Source organism: Harpia harpyja, chromosome 6, assembly GCF_026419915.1.
Source record: "Harpia harpyja isolate bHarHar1 chromosome 6, bHarHar1 primary haplotype, whole genome shotgun sequence".
NCBI lineage: Eukaryota > Metazoa > Chordata > Aves > Accipitriformes > Accipitridae > Harpia > Harpia harpyja.
Window position 1 is genome coordinate 47944951 of NC_068945.1, and position 18733 is coordinate 47963683.

Here is an 18733-nt window from a genome sequence, read left to right on the forward strand (position 1 = left end):
TGTTTCAGGGAGTTCAAAATCGGGCATTCTGGTGATGTTAACCTTTCATCGCGTGTAGGGCAAGGTTTAAAATACTTGTATTATGGAAGGTATTTTTCTGCTTATTCATAGAAGTGGAAGGAGGGGAAGGGTCTTCTGTCAAGTCCATAAAAGAAATTCAAGTCAGACAGGTTTTGAAGCTTCTAGAAAACTAGAGGAATGTGTTGCTGTTAAAGGACTAGTTTCACTGGAGCTCTGCATGCACTGCTATCAGTCGTTAAGTCATTCAGGATCTGGTCCCTGGGAATAAACCATGATCATTTTGCAGGCTAGATACCATTTGGCATTTTGAAGAGGTTTAAGTATATAGCTTTCATGAAACAAAGTATTGTTTAATCTTAACAGAAGTTGTGCAACATGTAAGAGAAGAATTTACAAATAAAAATCACATTAATAACTTTTTTCAAGACATGCCATGTAAAGCATGATGGATTCAAATCATTCCTATGAGCTCCGGCAGAGGCATACTCTCATCACCTTCAAATTACTCTGAAGCATTTTAGGTATCTTTGATTTGTGTCTTGATGGCTGGCAATGCAGCCAAAGTTACAGAGATGACAATTGCCTATCAAAACCCGTTTATAGCTATATGGGTTGTCAGTTTACTGTGAGGTTACTTGTCATTGTATTGTTCTGGTTTTCTGTTAGCTTCTTAGTATTTTCTACTAGCGTGGAAAATCTAGGTTATTCGTTCATTGAAAATGTCAGTATAGCTACTATATCATTATCTTAATAACCTGGGTCAAATGCAGCACTCATGCACTGCTACAGATCAGTCCCACCTTCCTCATAGCTCTCTGTCCGAGTGTGTGGCATTCACCCTTGGAAAATGCTGGGCAATTGAAAATGACTTTATTTCCATGCAATTTGCCTCTCTGAAATGGTTCTTGCTTTCTGCACTGTCGCCCATTGCATACAGCTAAATGGACAAATGTGAAACTGTTGTGCGTGTATAATCTGAAATTACCAGCAGACATTTATCTGCACTTTTTATGTTTGTTGATGGGTTTTCTGTGTGTATGTGTATTTGGGCTACAGGTGTATTATATGTGTTAATTTTTTTTCTAAACGGGTCTAATGCAATATATTCATTCTGGTTTGAGTGGCTTCTCCTCCCTCCATTATATAAGCATGTAATAATAACTAAATAACAGATTTTATAACAAGTCAAATAAGTGTTGTTTAAATTTCTCATTTGTGAAAGTGGTCTCTGCAGGTGCTATATTTTTCTTTAAAACTGTTGGTTGGCAGCATGAAGTAAAAATAAAAAAGCAAAAGTATGCATTTTTGAAAGATTGAGGTACAGAAAATAATACTTAAGGAATAGTTTTGTTTTAATAACCTTCATTCTTAGAAGTATTGCATCCTATGGTTCTTTTGCCATTGCTGTGTGATTGTGTTTTTTTTCTAGGAGGTAAGCATGGAGACCTTACAAATCTTTGCCTCATGTTCATCAGTTAAAAATAATACCAGTTGTTCCTAACTTTGTAATAGGGTAAGGAAGAAAAGACTTGGTCCCAGAATTAGTAAACAGTGAAAAATACTCTGGAGAGGGATGAATGTTTCTGCATTCTTTTTCTTCAGCTCTTGGCAGAAAGCATGACAGTGGCTTATATGCATTTTTTCCTCCTATTTCTCTCGCTGATGACTGTTAACACTGTTACTTCCATTATCATGTTTGAATTAGTGTGCCTTTCTGAGAGAAGTTTCATCTTCACATGGCAGTATATTTGAATATGCTTCTGGTCAAGGCAGGACTGTATTTTTTTCTGTTGAGCTTTTGGCTACTCTACAGCATTTGGGTTATGCTAAATATTGAGTTTATTGGAGGCCTTCTGAATCTAGAAAATAATCTGGTTATCTGACCTGCAACCTAAAAGCAAACTCCTACAAAGAAGAGCTTTTGTGAACATGTTGCTCTCAAATAGCAGAAGTCACTTTGAAATAATTTCTTATTCTAAAGTGGTTTTAAGGAACAAGTTACCCTGACAGGACAAGTGTATGGATTCTCTGACATCCCTTTTCATTAAAGTTAACTATGCAAGTCTGATCACTGCTTTCAAGAGGAACATTTCAATATTTGAACACTGGACTTCAGAGTCCTATAAAACAAACGTTTCAGGCATGTGACACGGTAACACACATCATGACTCCCTCCATCTTTGCGTTTTGTGTACAGTCTCTCTGCAGTACTAACCATAAATGCGTGAGGTCAGATAGTTATCCTTGCTCTTATTAGGGCTGATTTTTGTGTTTGCTTTCCAAGGAAACTACCTAGATGTATTTGGTGTTTAAGAATTGCTTGTAAACATGTAAAAAGCTATTAATATGCAGATTCGGTATCTGTGGCCTTCCATTTTGCTTGATTTCTTGGGCTCTCTGAGGACTCTAGCTATAGTTAAAGTGCTGCAAACCATGGTAGAAACCTAAGGGTTAGCTTTTTAACCCAAGACTTGGCTGAGTTCTTCATAGCTGTGTGAAGGCAGCCACATCATGTAATACTGCTGTCTCATTAGATAATCAGTTGACTAGATACATCATTACTTACAAATTCATTGTAGAGAAAAATCTCTTCTGATTCTGATCTGTGGTTCAGCTGTGATACCAAACTTAAAATCAAGCAAGTGTGTATATATATTTAGATGACTGACTTCTGAATGCAGGCCAGACAGAAGCAATTTGCACATTGAAATGTGACAAGCGCACAGTGTAGAATTTTAATCAATGAGACTTTTTAGCTCATCTCCATATATTATTTATGCTTGAAGACTAATATCAGATTGAAATACAGCAAACTTGCTCTTCCCAGAGGAGAATTTGGACAGAGTATATAAAGACTTAGGGTGATAAGGTTAGACACAGTGAGGAGCACTCTGCCCCATTACACTGTTAATCAAACTGGTTGTTTTTGGCAAAAGGTATCTCTGTTACCACCTTTGGTGTTGTATAAACCTTCCAAAATACTGGCACTCTTCCAGTGTCTTGTGGTAGAATTGAATTCCAGAGACAGGACTACTGTTGGGCCTGCAGTGCTTTGCTTTATGGATATTAATTACTTTGCTGCTCTAATTTGTGAGGTTAACTGACTGTTCTGTGGAATAGTTGCACTGTTCTTCACTGTGTTACTGGTGTCAGACAACTTTCCTTGCAGCTGTCACCTTTCACAGGACTCTGATGAAAGTATCACAGATCACCTCACAGCACAGCATACATTACCCACGTGCCCAGAGGGATATGTATTTTGCAACTGCAGAACATGGTTATCTTCTTGAAAGTACCAGGACAACATCCTTTGACCATCATTTGCGTATAAGTATGATCAGTCATTCACAGTACTTTTAGTACATGTCATATGAAACTTACAGTTCAAGTTTTCTAAACTTTATCAACAAATATGAATTAAAATATCTTATAATAAATAGGAATTCTTATATACTAAAAAGAAATCTGTGTTCATAAAAGGAACATTGAGATCACTGGCAACTTCAAAGATGAATTTGAGGCAGAGAATGATTGACTTGTATTAATAGGGGGAAAACTTTATTCCCAGCTGGAGAGGAAACGGCACTGGCAGAAAATCTTTGAAGCATTTGTTCATAACAGAACAATCTAGTCTTTGGCGTTCTGTTAAATGAATTAAAATCAGCTTCCTTTCTCTTAACATGCTGAATTAACAATAAGAGATTAACAGTATTGAGACAGAATTCTAAGAGTTCTGACTCGATTAGCTCTTTGTAAGTGGATAAACTTTATTTTGGCCAGTGTTGAACAAGTAACTCATTACAAATAAGTAATTCAAGATGATGAAGGGGGTTTTGCTCATAAAAAGTTCAACTGCATTATTTAAATACATTCCATACATTTTTCTCTCCAGCGAGTGGGAAAGGAAGAAGAGGTGTCATGGCTGTTCTTTCTCTTAGAGTGGTTAGAAATCTCCTAACTATCATTATAAATCCAGGAAAGGGGCAGAAGGGTGAGGAGGTTCTCAAATTTCCAAATGCTTTACCTGAGAACTCAGGCTATTTCAGACAGTCTTCAAAGAAAAGTAGGTTATAAATACGGGAACCGCAGAAGATATGTGTGTGGTTTGGCATTAGCAAGTAGAAAAAGTTGCTGGTGGTGTTGGTATTTATCACAGTGAATAACTGATAATCATCAATAAATCACTTAGGCTGATGGTGAGCTTGAACCATCTTCAGGGGTGCAGCTTCAAAGGTACCTTATACAGTGCATGAAACCCAGAGTGCATGTGTGTGGAATTGCAGATGAATGTTGCCGCATCAGTGGATCGGCTGAGGCTGTTTCTTATTCAAATCATAGCCTGCACAACTGGTAGCATGCCCCATGAAATAAATCATTATAATTGTCATAATAAAAATAATTTAACGGATCACTTTTTTTTTTTTATAGTCAGCAGTCCATAATGATCGGGTGTACTGCATTATAAGCTGGGTAGCTCAAATACAAATATTTGAAATGTAAGTAGGATTTTTTAGGGGCTCATAACTTGGTATGCATTCAGATCGTTTTTTAAACTGCAGTAATACTTTACGTAAGTCTTCACATACTGCTCCTTTGGGATTTAGAAAGACAGTAATTACATTGTAAACATATACTCATTATTGGAATCACTTGTTGCAGCTTAACAGTGTCCATGCAGATTTGCCACTTCTTTCTGAGGGATTATGTGAACTTAATTTTGGCGTTCTCAGTCTTCCACCCATCACAATTGCTAAGCTCCACTGTAGAAACAGAAGGTGGTTTTGAGTAATTGGTATTGGGTTAACTGTCTCTGTTAAATAGATGACAGGTGCTAGGGAGATATTGGTGATGCTGTCCTAGGATTTTGTGGTGGGGTTTTCATAGATTATTTAAGATTTATTTCCACCACCCCCCCACCCCGTGTAGCCTTTAAAGCAATGGCAGCTTAGCAGTGCCCTTCTGTGAATATTATCTCCGGGTCAGCATGGTGCAAATGCTGAGACTAAGAGCAAGACAGCACACAAGTGGTCAAACATCCAAAAATAGGTAGAAAAGAATAAGGAAAGAGAAACACATAACATCTCCCTCTTTCATCACATCAGGTATGAGTTAAATTATATATCATCCTCTTATGTCACAAGGGAAATACAAAATATTTAAGAGACATTGTGAGAATACTGTAGTTGTGAAGGATATACTCGATATTTTTTTTAATTGAAATAAATAAATTAATAACCCCCCCCCCGACCAAACATCTAAATTGGGAACTCCATGTGCCTGTTCTGTATTTGAGCATCCATCTTCCTTTCAAAAACTCAATTTTTCATTTGAACACAAATCAGAACAAATAATGAAGCCATTTTGGATGATGTTGGAAATTGTCATGCAAGAGTATCTGGTGCTCTAAGTAAATTGCATTGTTTATGGAAATTATGAGAGTTACTGGAATTAAAAGCAAACAAACATGAGACAAAGATGAGAACTGTTGTATCAAAGATCTACATAGTAAAGTATCTGCGTAGGTCAAGTAAGTACGAGGACAAGTACAGGAACCAGGAGTTGTCTGAATGATCCCTCTATACACCATGCACCTGCCATACACCCCCCAGCTTCTGACAGCTGAAGATTTAGGGATTTAGTGGATCAGAGGTTGCATTGGGACTGTTTTGTTTGTTAGCTCTTGATGGACCTAGTTGTGTGTTCTCCTAGTGAGCCCTTCCTACTTTCAACTTCTGACACAGAATGTAGCTGCATGGAGAGCTACCTTCTGCACATTTGACTTCTGATGAGCCATTGGGTACCTTGTCATTTTTAATATTGTGAGATATGGTGAAAATTGTTTTCTATTCACTTTCTCTAGACTAATTTTTGTTTGTTTGTTTGGCCATGATCATATCTTTCTACATCTCTTTTGCAGGTTCAGCTGCTAGGCTCTTTAGTCTTGTGTCTAAAGGTTTGTTGATACAAATCTTGCTGCCCTTGTTGCCCATGTACGTTTTTTAATTCTGTGGCCTTTTTCAGGACATGTAGCGTATTTTGGGTAGTTAAATCTAGCTTAATATTTTGAGAAGGAGCAAGGTAGTTATGTAGTATCTAGCTAGTTTCTGTCTCTAATTAGTAGATCCTGAGGTGCCCCTCAAACTCTGCCTTTGTCTTCTGCAAATTTGCACTGACCTAGTTGTTCTGATGTAAATTCATGTGAGGAAGCACTCCCTTTCATTGTATCCTAATCCTGTTTCTAACTAATTTCCAAGCCAGAAGGCAAGAAATGCTCTTCCCAAGGCACCTTGAAGGGATGACTCTAAAAGGTGATGCCTGTTTACGTCCCCATCCAGTTAACACAGGGTAACTGCACAGAGCGCCCGATTTTTTCCTTCCTTCTCTCTCTTTGGCTTAGGGAGTTTGGGAACAGTTACCACAGCTTGAGAGAAGTTTGGGGCAGTTGTATGAGTGAGTAAGAGAATCCGCTTGCTTAGAGTACAGCCCTGACCCTGTTTATCAGTGCGAAGCCATATCCATACCTCTGTCCTGTATCTGACTGCACAAAAGCAAGCTCTCAGGTATCTGTGCTCTTTTCTCCAAAACCTAATGTGGAGTTTCAGCTATTTATGGAAAGATATAGTGTGCTGCAGAGTAAAATAGACTGCATTTTAAAGTTTTAAAAACATGGATATGTCCTTTGACTGGACATTGCAACGGGGCTGCTGTTTTAAGTGCTGTTACATTAGAGGCAGGCACATACTTTGCTAGTTCGTATGCTCCATTTCAGATCCTGGAAATAGGTTTGTCCCACACCTGAAAAGTTTGTGTGGTACTGGCTCATTTAGGGAGTTTGTAACTTTTTGTGAGTTCAAGATGCTTCTTAGGATGTTGTGAAACAGTAGGAATAATTTAAAATAATGCTTGGAATTAAGGCTGCATAATGCTTTTATTTGCTTAATGAGTTTTCCAAATTAGGACAGTATCTACAGATATTCTTATGTAAATTTGATGTATTTCTGACTTGAAAAAAATGGATTTGAATTTAAAACTGTGGTTCAGATCTGCCTCTGGATTTATCTTGGCTATCATAAAAACAAAGGTAGAATGCTCTGTGTTTGTGTTTTAACATTGCCATTACCAACAAGCTGATGAAAATCTAGATACACTTTTGGAACTTGTGTTAGGAATACTTAAGTAGTGATTATTGTTGTTAAAGCTATCAGTAGTTGAACCCTTCTTGTTGCTTTGTAGTTCTTGTAGAATTATCAGTGGTAGCTCTTTTGAAATTTTACATTTGCTTGGGAACAAACCGGACAGAAAAATCCTATTGTCAGGCAACTCAGGACAATGAAAATCTCAGTCTGAGAAGTGATATTTAATTACTCACTGCCTAGACAAGCTTGTAAACCAAATTTAATTACGTGCAAGAGACAAGCTGCTGACCTCCACTTAAAATCCTGTGTACATAGGGTGACCTGTGGGTCTGACCTGAGATTGAAAGGGAAAAAAAAGGCCTAAGTTTCCTTTTGCATGCCACCAAAGAACAGCTGCGCTCTGTACCCTCCCTGGGGAAGCAAATGCGTTTGCTGCCTGCCCCACAGTCATGACAGAGAAGCCAAAAGAGAAATTTAACCGAGGTAGAAGTTGAGATGAGTCAAAGTTCTTCTGACCACAGGAATACTGAGTTCAGTGTACTGGATGAATAGATACGCTATGCTCTATCTGCCAGTTCCTATGTTCAGATACACCCCAAAATGTTAGTTACTAGCGGCCTTATTTTCATCCTGTTGTATAAAAAGAAGCCTGCTGTTGAATTATGGTGAAGATGGATAGTTTAACTGCTGATAGGCTCTCATGACAAGGAACTAAATTTAGGTCTTTGGGTATCTTTGCAGGAGGGAGCAAGTTGTTCATTTGTTTACCTCTGTGCTACAGGATTGCATTGCAATCCATAAATAAACATGCTTGCCCAGGCGGAGCATCTCTGAGGCACAAGCACAGTGCACTCACCCAGAGCTTTGGTGCTGTGGAATTGGGCTGTAAATGAGGGGAAGGTGGTTTGAAAATGTAATATCGTTTTAGGGAGTTAAGAAAGCAAATTTATCCTGGGAGGGTCTTTGTGTACAGAAGTGGAATGAAAACCTTGCAATGAATGCGAAAGAATAGGGAAATCCCCCAGATAGTGGCCTGGGAATGGAGAGAAGGGATTATGTTGTTGCAGATGCAGGGCTAGCAGTCAACGTTGCAATCGTGCTTCAGTGCTTTTTGTCTTTGCTTTTTGCTGAAGTTCTGATTCCAGTCTCCCGTGTAAGGTTCCGGCTCCCAAACTTGAGCAGATGCAGCTGGGCAAGGGGCAGCATTTACCCCTCCCCGGCAGCAGCTTTGCCCCTGTGTTGGAAATGGCAGCCCACTAGCCAGGGCTGCTGAGAGGACGGACATTTCTGCTCCTCAGCTGCTTCACTTTACAGCCCGGTGTGGAAACGTAAACAGCCGCCTATTGTGTTTTATGTTACAGTGTGGCACTTTATCATAAGTGTTTGCCAACCTCAGTTTATATTGAATGAATGTATAGACCTTATGATTATATTTTGGCACGAAATTAGCAAGCAACGTATGCCTTGCCTGAAAGATGAGCAGCTACTGCCAGTGTCTTACACGTTTGCCTGTCCTTGTAACGGATTGAATTCCAGGAATACGTATACAGTGAGAAAGAGATACAACCCTGTAGAGTTACCATTGCTACTCCTAACATATCTGTAAAGCACATGTACACACACAGGAAAAATACATATAAAGAGACACATACAAATATAGGAAACTGTAGCTTATAATCCTATATTGTATGTTTATGTCCTTATATGTATGTTTTCCCTATAAAATACAGGTTTGTTTTCCTCAGTATTAAACTGCTTGATCAAAACTCCTTATACATCACTACTGAAGATTGAGATATTTATTATGAAGAAACCAAATTGAACAATAAAATAGTATTCCTCCCAGAAAAGTTGGGAAATTTTATAGATCATCTGCTGCAGGGATGGCTCATTTTTACAAGGAGGCAAGAATAACTGTGGTGCTACTTACTGAGGGAAAATAACAAATCTTTTTTTCACTGAAATTAACTTAGATGAATTTGCAGGGGGAAATAGTGCAGCAGGAATATAGTGCTACCGTTTTTGAGAGCCATATATGACAGTCCAATGTTACATCTGAATGTTTTCCGTATGTCCTGTCCTCTGTATGATTTTGGCATGCCTCTTGTTCCTCTCTATAGCGGTTCTACTTTAAATGAGCTCTGCAGAAAAATTTGCTGTCAAGTCTGGGAAACATAATGCAACACCGTAATTTTCCATATTACAAAATGTTCTGAAATGCTTGCAGAGGGATCCCAGTTTGTGCATTGAGTCAGCTGGAGTAATTAGGGCATGATGCAATTGTTTCTCTAGGGGCCTGAAGCCATCCCAGGAACCATGAAGGCTCATTCCTTGTTAAAGGTTGCTTCAACCCTTGGCCAGGTGGGTGTCATAGGTTTTGTTCAAACACTTTGAGCTCTGTGACAAATGGAATCACAAGACCTCAAGTCACTCTGCTCACAAGACTGCAGCTCAGCATGTACCTCTGAATCTTTAGGAAAACCAAATACTGTTCAAGGAATGTGATTTGGGGTTGGGGGTTTTTTTGCTACAGAACAATATAGATACCATTCACAGTATGAATCAGAATCTGAAACTATTCATGTTGGCCAGCCTAATATGTTGTCATCCTCCCTCTTCCTTATGGAAAATTTTGGCCTTTCCATGAGTTCAATTCCATGAGGAGCATCGTTTCTGACTGCTGAGAAGAGCAGTAAAAATCTGCAATGCTATCTTTACTCAGATTTTAGAAAGAAGTCAGTTATAAAGTTGGTGATTTGTGCTACATGATTCTTGTCATTAGGATGGCAATAATACTGCATTTTGAAAGAATGTAATAAATTCTGTGTTCACAGACACACTTTGAATTTGGATGTTATGATTCTAAACATTTGCCTGCCCTCACTAAGGTAGCATGAACTGTAGCTGGTCTTTCTCACTATTATGGAAAAATACATTTGGAAATCAAAAGGTGCTTTGGGGGTTTTTGGTTTGTTTTTACTTAAGAAGAACTCAGGTTAATGGGGAGGTTTTTGCAGGTTGTCCATGTAGAAAATGTCCACACACATTTAATATCTTTTCTCAGAAGCCTGCAATGATTATTTTAGGCTTTGGTTTCTTTCCTGAATACATTTATCAGCTAAAGACCACATGTTTACTCTCTTTGCATCTCCTTTCATGCCTCTGTTGAGGCATAGAAAGGATGTGTTATAGTGATCCAAATCCAGATTCAATATTAACCTATTTTGTTAACATTTCTGTTGTCTTCTGTATAGGTATTTATGCTGAATCTTCCATGTATGGAGTGGGAAGGTATTATCTCTCCTACCTTATGTTTGTAAGTTGCGTATTTTTGATTTTTCCTTAAAAAGGCAGAGAGGACTTGTTGAACATGTCTTCCCAAAGGTGTGAATGGCCAGTTCTTTAAAAATCACTTTGTGACAGCAAGATGCAGGCATTTTTGTGCTCCCTCTGCACACATCACTAGCTCAGATAAAAACCTGACCTGAATAGGTATGTGCCAGAACTCTGTCACCAAAGATTGGAACCTTAATAGTGGGAGCACATTGGGGGCTTTCACTGTCTGTTTTCTTTCTTTGTTCTTCTAATAAATAACAATTTACTCTGATGTTCTTCATTACCTCTAGATTAACCAAAAGCTGCTTTAACTACATCATTACTAGCAAACAATGGGCATTGTATAGATTTATAAATGAATAAACACGTGTACATTAAAACAGCTGAAGATGTACACGAACTTCACATACAGGATATTCTGGCATGAAATATCTTTGTAGTAGCATTTCATCCTTTTTTATGTCATGCTCAAGGCAGATTCTCCAGCAGCAAGCCTGTATTTGTTATTGATTTTGTTTAATTTTCAACTTTGGACCCAAGCTGTTTAAACAGATTACTCCCTGCTTTTATCTGAGTCAACTTCCTCATGCTTTCATCAAAGCAAAAGAGATTATTTGACTTTCTGTCTCCTAACACAGCATTACAAGAGGGTCATATGTTAAGTGACAGTGATGGATTCTGTGTCAGGGAACGGCCACTCTGTCTGCACGTAAGTCAGTCCTCTGTAATAGTTCCCTGGCAAGGACAAAACCAACTCATTCTTGTTTATTTGGAGGCTATTTATTAGTATTCATTACAATAGTATTTACTCTAACTGAAGCTAATACATTTCAGAACTAGATTAGGTGAGGGTATGTTTGAACTGGAGTAATAATGTGCAGGCATAATACGTTTGTATCCTGGCACTAATGCTGTAGCTTAAGCAACAGTTTCTTTCTCTTCCCTGGGCACACAGTATTTGTGAACTGATTAATACCTGGCAATAGGATGATACCTTCTCTTCAGACTGACTTGCAGTGTAGTTGTGAGAATTTAATAGTAACTAGCACCATTTAATAGTAACTAGCACCGACACAAGCTCTGGGCACACACAAGGTTTTCTGGTGGCAGGAAAATCTCCTTTTATCCTTGGCGTCTTATTTATAAGAAAGTTAAGATACAGGTAGTGAGTTAACTAATTTGTCAATCAGCTAAACCTATGAAAAATACTTGGAAGACTCTGCTGGGAACGTACAGAAATCCATCAACATCTATGTTTCAGTTCTGTCTGCAGAACAGTTGGGTTATAGGTGTAGAATATGGGTTTCTCAGTCAGGGTAGCAGGTAGAATCAATATGGGCAACATCAGATGCTTTGGAGATATACAGCATTGTCAGTGACTGTAGTGTTGGCAGATTGCGTGTGCATCTCTTTCTCTGAGCTCTCTTGGGCTTTGTGCTCCAGGCTGAGTAGGTGAAGTGATAAAATACCTTCTGTAGGTTGTGAAGACAGTTTTTCCTATAGAGGAACCACAGATATTTTTTACCCTCATTTAAGTTGTGGAAAGAGGACTTCAGACTGTAGCAGATGACAGCTCCCAGACACAGTCTCAATTCACAGCTGAGCAGGCAGGGAAACCTTTTCAGGGTTTTCATGCAGGAGGCACATGACTCCTTGTGAGCAGCGCAGATGTATTAACTTCTTGTTATGGCCAGGCTTTTCTTCGCATTGTTGTCCTTCTGAACAAATGGTACTTTATACAGAGATCTCGGTGTCATTAGCCTTGGAGAGAGCGGCGGTGCAGGTGATCTTGGGCAGGCTGCGCTAAACCCCAGAAGCCCACCACAAAATCATCCTTCAAATGTGGGTCAGGGATTCTTCCCAGACAGGGTGGCCTAGATGGGGCCCAAGCGAAGGAGGGAAGTGCACAGAAACAGGAGCTGCAATAAACTCAGGAATGGCGCAGGAATAAAGCATTCTTATCTGTTTAAATTTTTCACGTTAGCTGCTTAAAAAGAGCTGCTGTAAATGGTCAAGGCACTTGCAACTATTGAAAGAGTGTTTCTGGTACGGCTCGAAATTGAATGCTAATTGTTTGTATTTCTGTAGGAAAATCAGCACAAAGCTGAAATTGCTATCCTACTAAAAGATAAGGTGCCTTGGCGTTTGCTTAGCTGTGTATAGTCTTAACATCTGGACACATTGCAGTCTTATTTGCAACCTACAGTAGCTCTACATATACTTCTTTACTATAAAAATTATGCTGCTTCATTTGTGTAGTTATTGGCACCTATACATGTGCAATCACAAGTTAATTTTCATCATTATATATTTCCCAGGCAAGATACGGATTAAAAAAGTGTTAATCCTAAAATTAGAATATCAGTCCTGACGTGGATGCTGAATTGTTGTTTCGCTGTTAGTGGTCAATAAACAAGTTAGGAAGTAGCTAAGCTTTTGGCTGGCCAAATTAGATCTGGTTAAGTTAATCACAAGTTCCTTGTGTTTATCCTCCGTAGCATGTCTGTTTACTGAGAGTTTTGTGTATCTGCTGAGAATGAGGAAAAAATGGACCTGCAGGCTTTTCGTGTTAGTATTGAGGATTCATATATTTTTGAGGTTTTTGCTTATACCACGTAATGGTATATAAAATAGGATCACAAATGGTGATTATAATGATCTGAACAGGCTCACTCTATGATATACAGCAACCTACCTACCTACCTTCCTTTTTTGTAAAAATATACCCCTAAGTCAAAGCCTTTCTCTAGCATAAATGCCTAGAATCTTATTACAACCTGATCTCGTTAAGTACGCCATCAATATTAAAATAGTGTATCCTAAATCTCAGTCATTTAGAAATGATCTGTGCCTGAAAAGATGAAATGAGAAACTCACCAATTAGTAAAAATGTCTTAGTGGAGCAGAAAGTGACTTCAAAGAACTTGATTATATATTTTGGTTTGTTGATATATATCTTTTTCTGAAGTACTTCCAATTTGAAGACAACCTTTAAAACTTTTTTAGCATGATATTGGAACATTTGAAGCTCCTTTACCACTTGTGTGCAAATCAAATGTAAGGGGAACATTTGAAAATATCTTAAAACAATCTGTTTAGTTTTTAAAGATGAAAGGATTGAAAATGAAATGCAAAGCCTTAGTCTGCTTGTGCTCTTCTGCTGCACCACTGTTTTCTTTTACGTGCACTCCGGGCCAGTGTTTGATGCTGCATTTCATCATGTTACCCAACCCTTTTGGTGTGGCAGGCCTTACTATGAAAATGTGTTTTGTGTCTGTGTCTGATCATCTCTGCTCACTGTTGCAAGACGTTTGGGCCCATCTTGCCATCAGACGGTACCAAACAGTGCTACAGAGTCCAGTAAACCTTGAATTCCCAACCTCCATCAAACTGGCAAGAAACTGAAGCCTCAGGTCCTGCACAAAAGGCTCCCTCCATCACGTGAGGAGCATCCCAGTCTCAGGCTGCTTTAGACCCATGGCAGATTATACCCAGGAGCAGCTGGCATTTCCAGCTTAGAGTTCTCCTTATTTGTGTTGTCCAACATCTGGCAACCAAAAAAAGTTTTAATAAAAAGTAGCATTAGAATAGAGAGTTACATGCTGCATAAGGGATAGCTTGGAAAGAAAGCAAGTATTGTATCCTCTTGTGTGCAAGATCCCCCGTGCTGTGGCCTGGCTATCCTAGTAACAGATGCAGCCTGTTTTTAAATTTGAGTTATTTTGGTGATTTTTTCTTTTTTTTTTTTTTTTTTCTTTTTTAAACAATGTTTCCTAGTTTCCACAGAAATTTAAGCAACACTGAGGCTTGTTTTGGCCATTCTACAAGGGACACTGAGTAATTCAGACTTAAACCTTTTGACTATGCCACTGCATACTGATGATGTCAGTAGGATTTCTTATCACCGCTAAACGTCCTTTGTGTTTTCTGCTGGAGTGGGAAGCAAGGAAAGAGCAGTACATCAAAGCAAATGGCGTATTTTTGTAATACCACGTGTATAAATATTGGTGTAGTGGTGGTAGTTTCCATATTAAGTGCCAGTAAAAGTTCTTAAAAATCCACCTCGGAGCTGTAGGTCCAAAAATGCATGGTGAGGCAAAAAGGTGAATAAACCATTTAAATGGTGAGGGTTTAAGTGGGAAGGGGAGGGGGGGCATAACTACAGTCTCATGCTCTGCTGTGGGAGCAGGAGGAAGCCCAGATGTGTTTAAAAAAAACCCATAAGTTAGGGGAAAAAGGCTCTTTTCCATCTCATGCTGTATCAAATTCCTCCCTCCTTAGTTTTTTTTTTTAATCCTCCAGCATTTTTAGAAATTATTGTTTTATGAAAAATGTAAATGTAATTATATATAATGGGTATTTATTATAAACTTACACATAATTGTGTAGTTTTCAAAGATAGGATAAAAGCCATTAGTGAAATAAGAAAACGCTTTTCTATCATCTCTAATAATGTCTTCCATATCTCTCCATTTCAAAATAGAAGTGAATTGGATCAGCATGAGGAAGCTGTTCATACTGGTTCCCAGCTGTGGATGTGTCAGTGGAGATAAATTTCACATCCTCGAATATTACCCTTTCCCAAGCACCAATTTGCACACACCTTAAATTCCAGTTTGCCAAAAACAAAGCTTTCTGAGGTGTTTGTCTGCTCCCTCAGCAAGGTTTTGAGGTTTCACAAAATGTTTGTACAAGGAAGTTCAAGGCCCATGTGACTAAGTAAAAATAGCCCCAGCTGTTGTAATGGCAGCTTTTCTTTGCGTTCCTTTTGGAGGACCAGAGGTCAGGGATATACATTTATTTTCTTCGTTGGTGCAGGTTTTCAGTGGCCTTCCAGTCCTGTTTTTGTCCGCTGGCCAGCTGGGTCGTTAGTGGCTGATGGCTGACGAGCAGTATTTGCCTTTCTGATCAGACTGGCTGATGCACCTTGTGGGACCCTCCTGGAGTTGGAAAGGGGCAGCTGGAAGCCCAGCTGTTGTCCTTGGGTCACTTTTTTTTTATAATATGTACCAAATATGAGTAGGCTTTCATTCAGTTTGTAGTCTCAGGGCGTATTAAATGTTGTTTCTATCAGATTTATTTATTTATTCCTCAGCCCAGAAAACTGGGAAGAGTATCCTGCCTCTTTCCTCAAATCATCATGTTCGGGGTTTTATGTGGAGTTTTAATGAAGCATTTTTGTGTAGGTGTGTTTTCTAGAAAGGGGAAAAAAAATTTAAGTTGTGGGGTTTTGTTTTGGTTTTAATTCATGTCATCCTAAAAGCTGTTTTTGCAGACAAACTGCTTTTGCTTATTTGCTTTTGTAAAAGATGTGTTTATGTGAGTGCTGCATAGGCCTTCTTGGTGAATTCCACAGGGCAGGACTCTTTGTGCTTTTGTGTCATGTACTGTACCTTGCAGATGTTACCTCTGGGTTATTTTAACACCGGTTTTCCGTTAAATAACGGACTATGAAAAAAGTTTAAATAAAATGCCTTTGGGAATAGTAAATGACAAACTTCTCCAAACGTGGTTTACGAGAGCCTTGCAGCCCAATCTCCTAAAAGAAGCACCTGCAATCTGGGTTTATAGCTGATACACAGCTAGTTGGCAGAAAAAAACCTTGCTAGGATTTCAATTTACAACCTATGATACATAGGGTTCTTTCTTCCTTGTAATGCTTTAAACTGAAATTGAATTTTAAATTAACTTGACACTGTGCTGTTTTCAAGTCAGATAAATAACCGTGTTCCTTTTCCCTCTGTTCAGAATATATTTGATATCTTACTATGAAAGTATTTCCTGCATTGATATTAATATTATACATTTGCCTGTCCTTACTTTCCTTGGGGAAAAAAAAAAGAAACATAACTGCGTAGCTGTAAGAAGTATTGTTTGCACTTTGACAATGATATGGTTTTGTAGTTTAGGAATTTTCCAGTTTTATTTCTGTTGCTTACTGTAAAAACTTGTGGTTTATTTCTGTGTTTTTTCACATAACTTTGATCAAACAGTGGCCTTCAGAGTTATGTTCTTTGAGCTACCATGCATGTAGGGAACTTCCATTTGCTTTAATTCATCAGAGGGCCACATTCTTCACTTCAGTACTCCCATTTACACCTTCACAATGTTAATGAATCAATGTCTCAAGTCCCTAAACTATCATAGTTTAGGGGTGCTTTTCTTTATATTTTTGAGGGTTTATGGATTTTTTATCTTTGACTCACACTGTACAGGTGTAAGTGCTACGAATGTAGTCAGTGATGTCTTAATCTGACACTTGATAGCATAAATCTTTTTTACACTTGATAGATGACACCACTGGGAAGACTATTACAAAAGAGCTGCCTTAAAAAAAAAAGGGGGGGGGGGTTCACTCAGTATTTTTAAAGAAAAGTAAATAAATACCTATGTTTCTGAATGTGCATGTATAGTGGAAAGGAAGACTTTTACAGTAGAATTGTTTTGAGGGTTGGGTTTTTTTTTTCCTAATTCTCACACTCATAAGTGAACAAAACTTTCTCATAAAACTGCATCTGGAAGAGCTTATACTGAGGGACACACAATGGCATAATTTACTATGTTGGCATGCTGGGCAAAATGTATTTCTTCTGTTCCTGGTAAAAATGTGGCTAATGCCATGGTTCCTTATGTGTAACTTGAAATAAGGTATTGGAGTACATCCCTCCCTCCCTTCTCCCCCAGGAGGGTGTTCTCCAAACAGCTCCCATTTTGTACCATCCGCCTTCCTGCAGGGCATTAGCATTCCAGAAAGAGTTTCACCAGCCCGGAGGTTTTAACAGTGGTCAGGACAGGCAGAAGGAAAAGTTACCAAATGCTTCCCCTTGTAGGCTTAGGGCTGAAATTGTAACCAGGGCCTTTTGGGAGCGTATTAAAGACCACTGCTTTCCTTGCCCACTCTTTCCCTATTCTCTTGCTAGCCAATACCAGTATGACCCAAGAGCCTGACTGTTTTTATTACCAAGCACAGTGAAGAAATATTTGGAATATTTCATTTCTGCGAGTGTATTAATGAAGGAGAAAAAACCCCCTCTACCTTAAACAGGACAAGAAGTTTGCAGACCTGCCCAACTCAGCCAGAAATTCTCTTAGGCAAAGGAATACCGCATGAAATTGGAAAGTTCTCCTTCGGTCAAATAAGAGTGAAATAGCAGAGCCTTAGTTTGGTTGCTTTCCACTGTCTTGTACTCCTGTCATTTCTTCTTTCCTCTCCCTTTCCCCCACCACTCCCCCAAGGTATTCAAATGGAAAAGCTTTATTTCGAAGGTATTTACACAAAGAAGGCATTCAGCAGCAGACGAGATTTCTTCTGATCAAAAGCATCTTGGTGTGCTCTGATCTTTCCCCAGAACTTAGCTAAACATGCAGAAAAAGGACTCTGGCTCAGTACCCTTTGCAGTTACGGGCCCTTTTGGTGGATGTTGCCATTGCACATTCTAGGGGCGTGCATATGTAGGCATATTTGTTTGAGTCGCAGCCAGGATATATGCCAAAGAGATTAGACTTCATCTTTCATCCCTGGGAGAAGAGAGCCTAAATGGGTTTATCATAGGGTTTCCATTCACTCTGTCATTTCTCCCTTCTTTATGGTTCATTGCTAGACTTGTAATTTTTCCCGACAGCAGCGCACACCCCTGCAGCTGTCCCTGCATAATGATTCCCTCCTCCTAGACTGACACAAGAGCGAATGCATAAATCTCCTGCCGTCAGGGTGCCTCCTTTAGCAGACACTGCCCCCTCTCCCCCCTGGAAAAAGATCTGTCCCCTCCACAGCACTCTCATTTACCACGTACTAGCTTTGCCCGTTGAGCCAAGATGCTGCCTGTGACCATTATCCTGCCTATGCTGAACATCAGGAAATGGTTCTTTTCTGACAAAAATACAGCCATCTTTTTTTCTTCTCCTACTGACAATTATTAGTGGAAATTGGAGAGCCTTTGGCGGTTGTATTTGACGCAAACATTACACTGTACAGCAACCAGCTCCTGTGAAAAAGCAAGAGCTGACTGATGGCTTGAATTAGGAGCTGGAGGATGAGAAGAACTGTCAGGAGCAAGAATTTGGACCGAAATACAGGTCTTTAGGAGGTCTCAAGTTAGAGATCCCTGTGTTCTCTGAGGCCCTGTATTAATTCAAAATGATTGCTTTGAACCATTGGGTAAGGGTAGTGCTGTCAAATCCAGGGCTTCCCAGTTGCTGAACTCATGCAGCACATTGGCAGTTTATAAATCAGATGGGAC

At 39.1% G+C, this 18733-nt stretch overlaps 1 protein-coding gene across 4 annotated transcripts in view; it reads left to right on the forward strand.

Moving 5' to 3' along the window:
• The window catches only part of PLXNB2 (plexin B2), a 262309-nt gene that overhangs the window by 60852 nt on the left and 182724 nt on the right, over positions 1-18733 (forward strand). The window lies entirely within an intron of this gene.